Consider the following 15126-nt stretch of genomic DNA (forward strand, 5'->3'; position numbering starts at 1 on the left):
GTCTGGATCTTATCGATGAAACGTCTATCGGACGTTTTCTCTGGGCAAAGCGAAATTCATCTAGTACACATGTAGATAAATACATACACATATACATACATACATATATACATATATATATATATATATATATATATATATATCTTTGTCGCACGAGTCATGACTTTTACCTATAAAACAAATGTATATACATATAACGATGCATGTGTATACGTGCTTGCGTGCGTGCGTGCACTCGCGCACATATGTATGTGTGTATTATATATGTACATCTATCTCTTTTGGTTCGAAGTTTGTCTAATCAGATGACCCGTATACAGGTCGCGATTAATATTCATGCCACGCGTACGTGATAGGAAAAATCGTTCGTTTCTCTTTCATCGCACAATATTTCGTCTCGTATCTGAAAACGTTGTCTTTCTCTCTCTCTCTCTCTCTCTCTCTCTCTCTCTCTTTTCTATTTCTTTTACATGATTTTTGTTGTATATCTTCCCTTTTTTAATTTCGCGCTTGGCAGCTTAATCTCGAAAGCAGTGTTAAATAATATTATTAAAGAAATTGATAGTAACGAAACGAAATAATCTATGATTATTCGAACGAGATCGTTGATTTTTTTTTTTTTTTTCGTAGGATTTGAATAAATTTTATAAGGACACATAAGAAATTTATTATTTCGCATCTTTGAGGAAAATAAGAAAGAAAGAAGGAACAAATATTTATGTAATTATGAAAACATTAAGAAAAATCCCGATACAATTCTTTAATTGTTTAATTAATTTTGCTGACCGAACGAGGACAGAGTTTCATTGTGGTACTTGTTTGTATTTTCGGAAAAAAGAAAAAAGAAACATTGAGAAGTAACGATCACGGATGAAAATGTAAAAGAAAAAGTAAGACATCTGTTTGTATACTACATTATATGTGGAGTAACAGGAAAAGGAATCGAAGAATGCAGTATCATCGCATTTCATCGTAATGATCTCATTCGATTCCACTTTGGCATGGATGTTCTTTACTTTTCTTTTTCCTTTTTTTTTTTTTTTTTCTTTATTTTATTTATTTATTTCTGTCTCTTTTTTCCTTTTTTTTTTTTTTACGAAATCGATTGCAAACAACGATCCCTCCTGGGGCTTCGTCGTCCTCGCATGACGATCTTTTATCGCGACCGAGGTGCCTTTCTCGATTCGATTTTTATTATTCGCTTCGCTTCGAGTACCGGAACGAAGGTAGTACGAATCTTTTCACCGTTCTTTCTTTTTTTCCTCTCTTTCTCTCTCTCTCTCTCTTTCTCTTTTATTTCTTTCCGTTTTATTTGTTTTTTCTTTTCCTTTTCTTTTTTTTCCTCTCTCTTTCTCTCTCTCTCTCTCTCTTTTTTTTTGTTTTTTACAACGTTCTCTCTCGTCAGTATGACGCAACGCATCTCTGATCTATCATGTGTTGTTACGCTTTCGAAGGAACAAGCAGAGGATAAAAAACAAATATTCATTAATCAGAAATGAAACTGTTTACGATTGTCTTTTTCTTTTTTTTTTTTTGCAAACGAATTCATATGACAGGATGAACAATAAAAAAAAAAAAAAAAAAAAAAAGGTAAGATCACTTTTATTATTTACATAAAATATCATTACTGTTCGGAAATTATTATGAAACGATGATTTTACTTTTTCCTTTTTTCCTTTACAAAAAGAAATCAGAAAAGAGATTTCCAAGAATGTTATTTCGTTATGGCATGATGCATGGTGACATCGAAGACAAAGAAAGAAGAAAAAAGAAAGAGAAGGAAAGAAGACAAGAAGGAAAAAAAAAAGAACATACGAACATACGAACGGACGAACGAATGAACGAACGAACGGGACCCTTATCTGATAGATAAAGAAACGTGGAAGGAGAGAATGGGAAGTCGAGTTTGAGTCGATCTCTCGAAGGTTGCCCGAGTCGGCCTCGCCGCGTGTCTGCCACGAAGCTGCCACGCTGCTGTTCTCCTACGCTCCCTCTCTCTCTTTCTCTCTCTCTCTCTCTCTCTCTCTCTTTCGCTCTCTCTCTCTCTCTCTCTCTTTCTTTTTCTTTTTCTTTTTCTCTCTCTCCTTTACATCGTATCTCTCTAGCTGACCCACTTCCCGACCCACAAGAACCGCAGAGAAGCGGAGAAAGGATGAAATAGAAGACCTCTCCAAAATTATCGTACGCTCTCGCTCCTAGCGGTTTTGGAGAGGCTGAGAAAGAAAATAGAGAGAAAAAGAGAGAGAGAGAGAGAGAGAGAGAAAGAGAGAGAGAAAGGGAGTCTGAATTGCTCTCCTCGAATACTGTTTTATTTCTTCTTCTTCCTTGGTCTTCCTGTGTTCCTATCCACTAGAATCCTCATCAGCGAAACACCTTTATCGACCTCGACTAGGAATTCCTTTTTCGATCTTTCTTTCTCTCGTTCCTGTATATCGTTCTTTTATTTATCTTTTTCTATCTACATTAAATATAAATTTTCATAAAAAGAAAAAAGAAAAAATATGCTGACTTTATTCCTCATTAACTTTATTCCTCTTTAATTATTAAATATGTAAATACTTTAAGCCATTAATTCATTAATAGTTTAAAGTAATTCATATATTTATCTTGATATGAATGAAATAAAAAGGATGAAATTTAATTCAATTTAATGCAGAGATCTTTCTTTGTCTCGATTATGAATAAATTTGAAATATCTAACATGGATTTAAAATATGTTTGATTCAATGTAATAAATTATAAATGTATTTAATTTATAAGAAAGGAAAGTAAAATATAAAAGAATATTTTTCTATTTTGTTCATTTAGGACAAATTTTTTTCTTTACGCTATGTCCCGCGTATTGTTTTTATTATTTAATGAAATCATACAAAAAAAAAAAAAAGATTGCATACGTCCATGAATTCGTATTGAAATAGAAATTATTCACGTTTTATCGCATAAACAAATTTTGCAAACTTTTCTATCGTAACCAGTAGTATATTCATTCGTGAAACGTGACAGATATTTAAAATTTAAAAAAATTATTTTCGTAATTTCTTTTTTTCCGAAGTAATATATCGAGGATTCGCATTACTTCATAATATAGACGAAGTTCTGTGATTCGAAGTGTAAGATAAACATTTGTTCCAATTGCTTGGCTCCTTATTTTTTACGGAAAAGCACAAAAATATATTCATCGTTCGTGGATCGGAAAATTGGAAGAACCGTTAAAAATTTTATGAAATAAAATCTTTTTTCGCGATCGTATTTCGAATTCGTGACGCTGAATTCATACACGAAAAACAGAACACGGAACACAAAACACAAAATGCGGAACACGAAGCACAAATAATAAATCACAATCAAGAATCATTCAATCAATGTTTTATTAGTGTAATCAGTCTCACAATTTTTTCTCTATCTACCTACCTATCTATTTATCTATCTATCTATCTATCTCTCGCTCCATATTTCACATCGGAGTTTCTGTCTCTCACTCGTTCAAAAAGTTTTAGTTTTATACTCAATAATTCCATAAATTAAATAGTTCAAACTTTTTGTCGAATAATAAAGAGCGATTGTACAAGATTTCATTTCGATTAGAGAAAAATAATAATGAAATGTTTTCGATAAATTACAAAGACACGTATTAACGCTTTTATATTAATAATATTGTACTTTAAATAGATATTATTATAATATAGTTTGTTAATTATACATATAGTTATTGAACATAACGAGAAATTATACGTTATCAGAATACAAAAAAGAAAAAAAGAAGAAAAAATATTCACAAATATCTATCAATATTTAATAAATATAATTAAGTAAATATAATCCTAGTTTGTAAAAGATTGAAATGTGTTTAGGAAATTAAAGAAAATAAGGACACTCGTTCGTAAATAAAAATATATAATAGAGGTGCTTCGTTAATCTTTGGGCATCACGTTGATCGTTGGAAATCGCATTTAATTGAAACGTGCATCGATGTTAATTGAAATACGTAACAAAAGAGGTTGGGGTTAAAGAAACGACGTATTGATTGAAAAGACGAATATGGCGGGAAACAGAAAGGTGGTATAGTAGGATACATCTACCGACTGTATGCTCGCCTGATCTTCGTGCCGCGTGCGGCACGTCAAGCGTAGGAGTGACGGGACACCTCGATGCGCTTTTACTATTGCACTCGGTCACGTTTATCGAGCTTCGTTCTAACCAATAGAATGCCGTTAACTATACGCATTCTTTATGATCGAACAAAATTTTTTCCTTCTCCACAAACGCTATCTTACCTTTTGTATTTTCATAATTAAAAAAAAGAAAGAAAATAAATGAATGAAAAAAAAAAGAATAAAAAGAGAAAAGAAAATGATAAATAAATAAAATAAACAAAAGGAAACGTATTCTAAAATCATTATTCAATAAAAAGATTATTAAAGATAATCTTGCGATCGTATGTATATTATTATCCGAAATAAAAGAAAAGTAACAAATAAATAAAAGAAAACGTATAAAGGTTGTTCCATAAAAATATATATATATATATATATATATATATATATATAATGGAAAGATTATTAGAAAAAATGTTTTTCTGTCAGTTCAATATTTGTTTTCTTAACCTATAAAAATTAAAATATATACATATTTAATCCTTTTGCCTCTTATAATGTCTCGCTATTAACGGGGCAACATTGTTTTTCTCTAGAAAAATCTTTGGTGTGGCAATCCTGATGTGACATTTTATTTAATTAATGAAATAAGCCATTAGGAGACAGTTTTATTCAAAAATTGTTATTAAAGTATACGTGTATGTACATATTTATGTAAACATATGAGCAGGCCAAAAAATAAATTAGGAAAATAATTATAGTCCAAAGGGTTGATATAGTTTAATATAACAAACACACAAGCGCGTGCAAATATTTAGCTTTTCTTGAAATTTCGTATAAATAATTATGATAATGTGCCGTTTTCATTATTTCCACTTTCGTAATTACTTAATAAACTAGTATAATGTATTCATTTTCGTAAGAATTAAAAAACACAAAAAGTATACACGTAAAAAAACAAAACAAAAAAAAAAATAGAGAAAAGAAAAATTATTTATCAAAGGATTCTTTTGATTCTTTTTCTTTTTTCTTTTTTCTTTTTTCCCTTTTTGCTTTTTTTTTTTAACAAAATTATTATTTCTTTGTCGAACTGGTAATACCTTTACGAAATCTTTCGATACGCGATAGGATTGTTTGTCAATCAAATAAAGTGACTAATCTGAATAAGATCGAACGAAACGATGCGAAGGCCACGTCGCGAGTGTTTTTTTGAATCGTCAGTGTAACGACGAAATATCAGTTAGATCAAAAGCGATCGAGGATCGTCCATTCGCTTTCATTTTCGTGTTCACGGAATTCGTTGAAAGTTCCTATATACATAGATATATACATATAGATATGTATAACGCATGACCTCGATCCACGTGTAATGGATAAAAACCATCATCCAAAATGCAAATGAGTCAGGTCGTTGAAAATATTTTATTTTAGGCTTCAAGTTAAGGCATTACACGTAATCGAATACTCGTTAACGGATGTTAAACGTTCAGGAAAAGCTAATTGACTGTAATTAACGTTAGTTTTCGCGGAGTCGACGAGTGTCATTAAAGAGATTAGCTGAAACCTTCATTATCCACTTTCTCTCTCTCTCTCTCTTTCTCTCTCTCTCTCTCTCTCTCTCTTTCTCTCTCTCTCTCTCTCTCTCTCTCTTTCTCTCTCTCTCTCTCTCTCTCTTCTTCTTTTTGTCTTTCTCTGTTTCTCTTTATCTCTTTTTTTCCCACTTTACGTGCAGCAAATTCGAACTATCTTTCTTCTGTTTTTATAAGAGAAAACGTTTATTATTTTTCGAATAAAAATAATTCTATTAGACTATTTACAAAATTAATCGTTTAAATCAACGTATACTTGGTGGAATTATTAGATGTTAAAAAAAAAAAAAAAAAAAAAGGGAGAAAATAAATAAATAAATAAAAAACAAAAGAAAAAGATGGGCTTAGAAAAGAGTATTTGAAATTTGTCTAGAATTCTCTTCTGTTATTTAAAAGACTCATTCTCGGAAGTTTTTCTAGGAGAGTGGTTTTCTAAGAAGAAAAGAGAGCATTAGAAAAGAGCCGTTGACTGGCTAGTATGCATCGGGGTTCACTCAGTAGAGTCCGTCGCTGAAGTACAAAGGCCGAACATAGGTGTGTCTAAGCACGTACGTACGTACGCGTATATATGTATATATGTATATATGTATATATGTATATACTGTACGTACGTGTACAACTCATATCTACTTGGCTTACCTTTTAAAAGAGATGCAACACAGAGTGAACTCGGATGGCACGATATCATTCAATGCATAGTCGCCGCGTCGTTTTGAAATTGAGTATTAGTTTACTGAAATTTCGATCGTTATAAATCATTTATAAATAATATTCAACATTTTAAATATTCCGATAACAATTACTTGCACTTTTCGATAATTATTTTCTTTTTATTATTCTATCTTTTCGTTTTATTACTTTATTACTTTTCTTTCTATTACTTATACATTACATATATATATATATATATATATATATATATATATAAACATATATATAACAGATTTATATATATATATATATATATATATATATATGTATATATATATGTGTATATATTTATCCGTTACGTAATATTAAGATTGTACCGATTTATTTCTTGACAATTATAAACAATTATAACTAATTCATTTTAATAGGATTCATTTTAGTGATCGAGAGCAAGTGTCGATTAATTTCTATTTTCGAAAGAAACTACGATTTGGCTTCTCGAAGTAATTGCGGGTTATGAATCCGTACGAATTCGCAAGACAGAAAAAGAAACAGAGAGAGAAAGAGAGAGAGAGAGAGAGAGAGAGAGAGAGAGAGAGAGAGAGAGAGAGAAAGGAAGTATCGGTGTCATGAAAAAGAGAGAAAGAAAGAGAAAGAGAGAGAAAGAGAGAGAGATGATGATGATCCAGGCCACTGAAAAAGGAAAGTGACTGCTACCGCGTAGTCTACCCGTAGGTAGGACGCAGCCGTCATTATGCAATAATTATTATGATCGTGTCGTCGTCGGCGTCGCCATCGTCGTCATTATCGCGACTCGATTGTAGACTAGCGGCATCGCGACTATTGTAAGCCGGCCTACCCTTTTGATTATAAATAATTACGAAGCGGGCGCGTTCATCTCGTGCACGAATTATTACTGACTGAGATGTTGGTACTCGCGAGAGAGAGAGAGAGAGAGGGAGAAAGAGGAAGATCAAAAGAACGAAAACGGATTGGTAAAACAATCGATTTCGACTACAGAAGTAAATGTTTTCAAATAATCTACAATTAGAAATAATATAATCATGAATTTAACGTAGCTCAAACGTAATTCTTTTTTTCTTTCGAATCACTTTATCATTGATTTCGTTTTTTCTTCTTTTTTTTTCTCTATTTTCTCCTCTTTTCTTTTTACGTACTGGATAATATTTGAAGACAAATGAAAGAAAATAATTTAACTGAAATTAATAAATAAATTAATTAATAAATATTATTTCTTTGATTTATAGTGAAGATATATCGTATAAATGAGAAACTTTTAAATGTATTTTAATATTTTAAAATCACTACTTATAGTAATCACTCTCAATCATTATAATTTTATTCCAATCGTTTCAACATTTATTTTTATTATTCTGTGCTCGATAAGATATGAATTATGAAGAACGAGGATGGGTGAATAGGTGAGTAGTGGATGGTTGGAGAGGTTCAGTAGAAAATACTATTTATTTATAAAATAATAGATATACCATAACGAAGATAACCACTATAGCATTCGTAATTTCGATTTTAACATTTTAGAATTAAATATTTAAATATCATTTCATTGAAAATATATTACAGATATTACAATCTATTATTTAAATAATTCGATCGTTGTAATTATTTTTTTTTTTATCATTAATTTTATTGTTGTTTCTTTTTCCTTTTTTCCTTTATTATTTATTTATTATTAAAATCTCTGAACTAAGGAGAAAAAGTAATATCTACATAGTATTTATCCGAAGGAGAGTAGGTTTATAGTAACAAAGAAAACCACGTGCCATTCCTATGACTTGACCCCGCAAGTAGGAAGATCTGGATATCTTGAAGGATGAGATCTGTTCGTCCTCGATCATGGAATCCAGGAAGAAAACGAGCAAAAGACTCCTTCGATGTATCACATTCTTTCTTCGATCGTGTTCGATACAACCGAAACCCGTATAACGTGCAAGGAAGACAAGTATTCCTGTCCTTGACTTTAAGCAGGTAAAGAATATTCTTTATACGCGTAAACGATTCTAAGGAAATGCAATGAAAGAAGGTAACTTGAATTTCTAATGGCGAATATATTTAAATTCTTTTATTTTTATTTTTATTTTTATTTTTCCTTTTCTTTTTTTCTTATCCCTTTTACGTAAGTTGCTGCTGAATCTAAATTTGATCTATATCTTATATTTTTTTATTATCGCATTAATAATTGTCGATAGATAATGAACATCTCGAAAGATTAACGATTCTCAATTTTTTCCCTTCTAGAAAAATTATCAATTACAACAACGATAACCATGTCTCATAGTTCGTTGAACTGTAAAAGAGTACTCGAGACTGTTTTCCATGCAAACCATTGCGTTCTCGTGTTTGATGTCGACTCGACAAATAACCCTTTGTCCGGTGAACGTGCGAAATCTTAGACCCGTGAAAGCCGTCACTTGGTAATGCTTTGACACACGTTTTTTTTTTTCTTATCGATTTTGCGAGACGAGACGATTATCTTTCCCTAGGAATAAATTATAAAAAGGAACAAGAAAGAAAAAAGAATATCAACCCATCTAAACGTAATAAAAAAACTTTTCAAAACTAATATTTTAATTCGGAATTGTTTATTTCTCTGGATTATGTAAAAGATTTATTTGTTGATTACGATCTAAATATAATTTTATAATTAATTGAATGGTGAATTATAATTAGAATAGACGAATATCCTTGAGAATCGAAATATTCAAACCAAAACGCTAATATATACATATATGTAAAGTCTGTACTTTAAAATGATATTCGTATTATTACTGTTAGACTTGCATGATTCCAAATGAATGCATTATTCACTTAAGGTGTGACATAATTCCTTTTTTTGTTTTTTTAATTAATTAAAACGTTATCAAACTTATCGTGTCATACGAACGCGTACATAAAACATATTGCAGTTTGCATGATCGCTAAGTTTAATAAAATTATATTCAAATTATTTACGTCCTTGTTATTTTTATTTTTGAATTATATCGAAATGATCGAAAAGGACAAAATTCTAGTCGAAATTTTACTGTATTATTTTACTTGGTCGATAATAATTGAAAATAACAAAAAAAAAAATTTCTTTTTCTTTTTTTTTTAACCATTACATTTATATATATATATATATATATATATATATATATATATATATATGTATATATGTATAACAGAAATATTAACAACGTAAAATTCGTTTATGAAGTATAAATAAATAAATTGAAGAATTCGTTTATAAAAGAGAAAGGATTTGTCCGATCTCAATGATAATCAAAAAGCGATAAGTCGTGTTTGATTCTCTTCGAAATCATTATATATCTAGTTAGGCTAATTTTATTATCAACGAGTTTATTCATTTTTGATTATTTATCAGTCATCAATGTTAATTTGACCTTTTCACAAGTAAGCCAAACAAACCAAGGGAATTACCGAAAGAACCCGTGGGTTTTTTTTGTTATTACTTACTATGTGTGTGTGTGTGTGTGTGTATATGTACCATATCGATGTGGAATATGTCGAAAGTCGTGCGTAAAATAAAACGAAATACAAGATGCACATTGCAAGAGAGCGATAAGAAGAACGCGTATGCATGCTTATGCAGCATCGATTCTAGCTTCGGTAAAGGCCTACCAGGAGTTCGTAATGCGTCATACGAGATGATCAGACCATGACCAACACCAACGGTATCAGAAGACTTTCGTCTTCGTACTTTTTCCTTCTTCGAATTAGTGAAGAAGTATCAATGTAAAAAGACTAAGGTATTTTTTTTGTTTTCTTTTTTAAACAGCTATGTATACATATATGTGTGTTTATATACATATATATATACACACACACATACATATATCAGATCATTTAAATTGTCTTTTAAATTGTACTATAAATAAAAATATTATAATCGGTCATGATATACAAGAATTGATTTATATTGATTGATCACGTATTTAAAAAGTAATTGTATGAAAATTTCTATATAATTAAATTCATAAAAATTTTCTTGTAAATAAAAGTATTATAATCGTTTATAAAATACAGGAATCGATTGTATTGGTTGATTATTTAGAAAGTAATTGCATGAAAATTTTTTAATCTCATGGTCTTTGGTTTTATTTCGTGTACGATTATAGGCTATTAAATTATCTTTTTATCTATTTATCTTCTTATATATATGTATATATATATATATATATGTATACATATATATATATAAAATGTATGTATGTGTATGTCTGTATCTATGTGTTTATATATAGATATGCTTTTAGAGGTTACTTTATCTTTTACTGTTGAAATTACGAGATTATTTATTAATTAGGTGAAACAGGTTCTGTTAGATTGCTTGAAAATTGTAATTTCTTTTTTTTTTTTGTCTTTATCAGCGCATAAATGTCTTTTTTACGATAATTTTATGAAGTTACTTGATTATAATGATTATATGAAAATTTTCTCGTTTGATATATTCTGAAAATAATTTTCCTATTTCGTTAAGATAACAGACTGTCTATTAAAATATTTGTTCTTTGCCGTAAAAATTAGTAATTGAAGTTTGGTGACATTGGATAGTCACTATAGGCGGAGATATAAAGACTGTATATTTCATTGACATATAAATTTCTATTTTACAGTGATAAGTGATAAAATTACATGAATAAAAATCATCATATCGTAGAAATTACTTTATCGTTTCTTGTAAAATCTTTTTCTTATATTTTTTTGTTTTTTTTATTTTTTCATCACAAAACTTATAAAATTGTAGAAGAAGTGATAATGCTAATTGTATTACATATTTTTTAATGTACATGGATGTTCATATACATATAGATAGGTATATACTATATGTATACAGATTGTCTTCTTCATTAATAGGTAAATCTTAACGATATTGTCAAGTTCATCGTAAGAAAGTAAGCATAAAAGGAATCGAAAGATTTTCTAAGAAAATCTTATCGATTAATGATCAGATCGGAAAATGTTGCATTCTCTCTCTCTCTCTCTCTCTCTCTCTTTTTCTTTCTTTCTTCCTAGCATCCGGCCTGCCCTACGCCAGGTCGGTTCTTAACACGGGTTTCGCGAAAGTTCTGACGAAACGATGTCTTAGTCATCGTCCTTTTCCGGAGGATATATATATATATATATATATATATATATATATATATATATTATATATATATATATACATATACAGATATAGATATATATAGGTATGTATATACACACACACACACACACATATATATATATACATATACATTCGATAATACTAATCCGTGCTCGTTCCGTAGCCCGTGCTCGCGAGCGCGGCTTTTGCTTTCTTGCAGCGCAGTGACCTGATTCCTTGCATGCAACGGTAAGAATGTTTTCCAGAGAGTAGCTTGGAGGGAGAGATGGAAAGAGCGAGTAGAGCGCGCGTCGAGTTTAAAGAGTGGGAGACCAGGATGATGATGGAAGCAAGCGAGAGGAGACAAGGAGTAGGAGAAAGAGAAAAAGGGTGGAGGAGTATGAGGAGGAGGAGGAGGAGGAGGAGGAGGAGGAGGAGGAGAAGGTAGATGACGAGGAAGAGAAGGAGGAAGAGGAGGAGGGAAAAACGAGAGGGAACGCGAGCGGGCGCGCGCGCGCACTCGAGAGAGCGAGAGCGCGAGCGCTAGCGCACGACTCGTGACACGTAATACCCGTCACGGTAATACTGCTACGATATTATAGCACCGTTAATGTCATTCATTTGTGATTTAATGGGAGAAGTCTCGACCGCAGCCCATAGGAGGACAACGACTGCATCGTCACCACTGTCATCGATCATGACGATAATGATGATGAAGATTCACGGAGATTCTTACGATTAGTTCGATTAATTACTTTAGAATAATATTTCAATATTTCTTTGGAATAGATTTTTTATTTATTTATTTATTTATTTATTTATTTATTTATTTATTTTTTTGTTAATATCGTTAAGTTCTTATAACAGTAGCCGAATGCTCGATCTTGTAACTATGATAATAATGTATATGTAGTATGGTTTTATTTTTTTATTTTTTTTTACTTGAATAATAGTATTGAGAAGATCGTGTACTTATCTATCTTATATATATATCTATCTTATATATATATATATATATATATGTATATATAGATAGATAGATATATATAAGATAGATAATACACGATATATATGTCTATGTATATATAATTATTTCTAATCGTATTAACAGGTTTTCGAATAACAAATATTCTATTCTATTTTATGTTAGTATATTAAATGCAATGACTATTAAGAAACGTTCTAATTCGGCAGTCGGACTTTGATTTCATTAAGATCAACAAGTTACTTGAAGGAAATTCTAATGTCTTAAGATCTTTCGTTTTAACAGCATTTGGTACGTCAGACAACTTTTAATGATAGTCTTCTATTAGGTGTAAATCAAGCGAATTCATTGAAATTAATGATGTGTTTAAATTTAGCATCGACCATCGATCGATCAATTTTCGTCTTGTTCTACGAATCGATAGAAGAAATTTCTAACATAGTAACGATCTTTCATATTTCAATCGTTTATCTCCCTATTCCTTCCTTTTCTTTCGTGGTACGTAAATATGTTTCTAAGTACATATTATCTAGGTTATCCCGATTATGCCAGTTACGATAGCCTTTTAGAATTTAGGTTGACCATATGGCGATTGGAATTGTCACGTTTCTTTTCTTATTTATGTTATTAATAATGGATACATTCTGTCTTATTATGGCAGTTTAGTAGTAGCTTGTCTTGATATCGTCGGTGATATCGTTGCTTTGAAATATATCGATGGAATCGCGTGACGTTCAATCTACTCTTTTAAACAGAACTGACTTTCTCGAGTTCTTCTTGTTTCGAATAGAACGTGACAACGTTCGATTTGCGCGCTCGTTTCCTGCAATTTTTCGTCTTCTTTCGTCGAGATCTTCCTTTTGAAAGACTCCTCTCGCGATCTTATATAAGTCAATTACGGAATTTATAGGCTTTGAAAAGGCATGATTTTCTCTTATCTCAATGTTACTGCCAACATATTTTCATAATGATTCGGAATTTTTTTTCTCCATTTTTTTTAAATTTTCAATCGTGTCAGACACTTCTGATTATAAAAATATTATGAATATTTGCGTGTGTCTATCTGCGTACGTTTTAATGCTGAAATAGAAAAAACAAAAAACAAAATGTGCATTATCAATTTTATCAGTGGTATTTTATACTAATTCTAATCATTAAAGGGACAAGAATTTAAAATTAGTTACAGGACAAAAGTATAATAATATTATTAAGTTTTTAATATTATTAATCTGTGTTTATATAATTCGTAATATACAAGTTCAATATAATAAAACAGAGAATATTAAACAATATTAAGAATATATCAATACATTATATAATATTATCAATATATCATTTTAGCAAAATATATATATATATATATGCAATTCAAGACTACATATTATTATTAGTAATAGTTATAATAAATAGTAGTAATAATAATAATAATAATAATAATAATAATAATAATAATAATAATAATAATAATAATAATAATAATAATAATAATAATAATAATAATAATAATAATAATAATAATAATAATAATAATATTAATAATCTGAGAAGATAAAATCATCCTCCTTATTATTTTTGTATTTTAATTGTGTTTTTTCTTTCTTTTACTTTTCTTTTTTTCTTTTATAAACAGAGGGAAGAATCTTGAAGATAACGAACGGTCGATGGGTCGACGTACGAAGGAGACATCGGAGATCGTGCGGAAGAAGGAAGATAAAAATAAATTCTCGACTTCCTCGCGGATACGTGGGTGCGCGAACGCGTTCCATTCTGGATGCTGCACTTCGTTTATGCGCATGAATACACGTGAAAATCGTATTGATGTCAGGAATTCGCGAGGGTAATTTAACTGGAAAAGAAATTTTATAATAAAGAAACTAAAAAGAAAAATATCACAGCTCCAATTCTTCGCAGAAAATAATTCGAAGCGAATTTTTCGTCCGTACAATTTTAACTTAAATATTTGTCCTTCATTTTTTTTTCTATTATTCCTTTTTGTATATCCAATGAATCATTTGCGTGATATTTAGAAGCTATCTCGGTTAAAAAAAAAAAAGGAAAAAAGAAGAAAAAAGAAAGGAAAAAAAGAAAAAAGAAGAAAAAAGAAAAATGGGAAAGAAAAAAAACGGAAGAGGTTATCGTTTGCGAGATTCGATAGCATCCTCCGTCTTATCCTCAGTAACCCCTCATCATCTCATCTCTTTTTTTTTCTATTTCATTATATACCTCTCATGAAAATATTAGATTAATTCACAAATAAATACCTTTTTTATCATCTTAACAATAAACTTTTTGCTTGTATTAAAGCATTAATTTATCATACAGAAATTTACGATAATTATTAATCCGAATTCTTATCGTTATCATTTTTATTTATTAAAGTGATTTATAAATAAGTAAAAGGATTTGTAACAATATTTATTAATTAAGATCGGATTAGAATTTTTTGTTTATATTTAATCGATAACATTCCGGTTATGGAAGACAATTTACGTAACAATAAGAACAATGTCATTTCATTGGACATCTCATTAAAATCCATCGAACAAAAAGAATAGTAAATAAAAAAAAGAAAAATAAAATAAACAAATAAATAAAATTGTTACCACAATGCGTTTATCGCGAGAGAATACGTATTTTGAAATAGATTTAACTGTACTAAAACTTCGTTAGAGAAAGATT

At 29.9% G+C, this 15126-nt stretch overlaps 1 long non-coding RNA gene across 2 annotated transcripts in view; it reads left to right on the forward strand.

The window, feature by feature from the left end:
* Nucleotides 1-14720, forward strand: part of LOC118443090 (uncharacterized) — a 59587-nt gene extending 44867 nt beyond the window's left edge. The window contains exon 4 of one of the 2 annotated variants that reach the window (XR_004838588.2): nt 14078-14720. This is a non-coding gene — a long non-coding RNA (uncharacterized LOC118443090). Of the gene's footprint in view, nt 1-11646; nt 11832-14077 lie in introns of those variants that run through there. The other variant, XR_014982030.1, reaches the window with a different exon arrangement.
* Nucleotides 14721-15126: the final 406 nt, after the last annotated feature.

The sequence above is a fragment of the Vespa mandarinia genome, chromosome 4, assembly GCF_050613455.1.
Source record: "Vespa mandarinia isolate Hongniang chromosome 4, ASM5061345v1, whole genome shotgun sequence".
In the NCBI taxonomy this organism is placed as follows: Eukaryota; Metazoa; Arthropoda; class Insecta; order Hymenoptera; family Vespidae; genus Vespa; species Vespa mandarinia.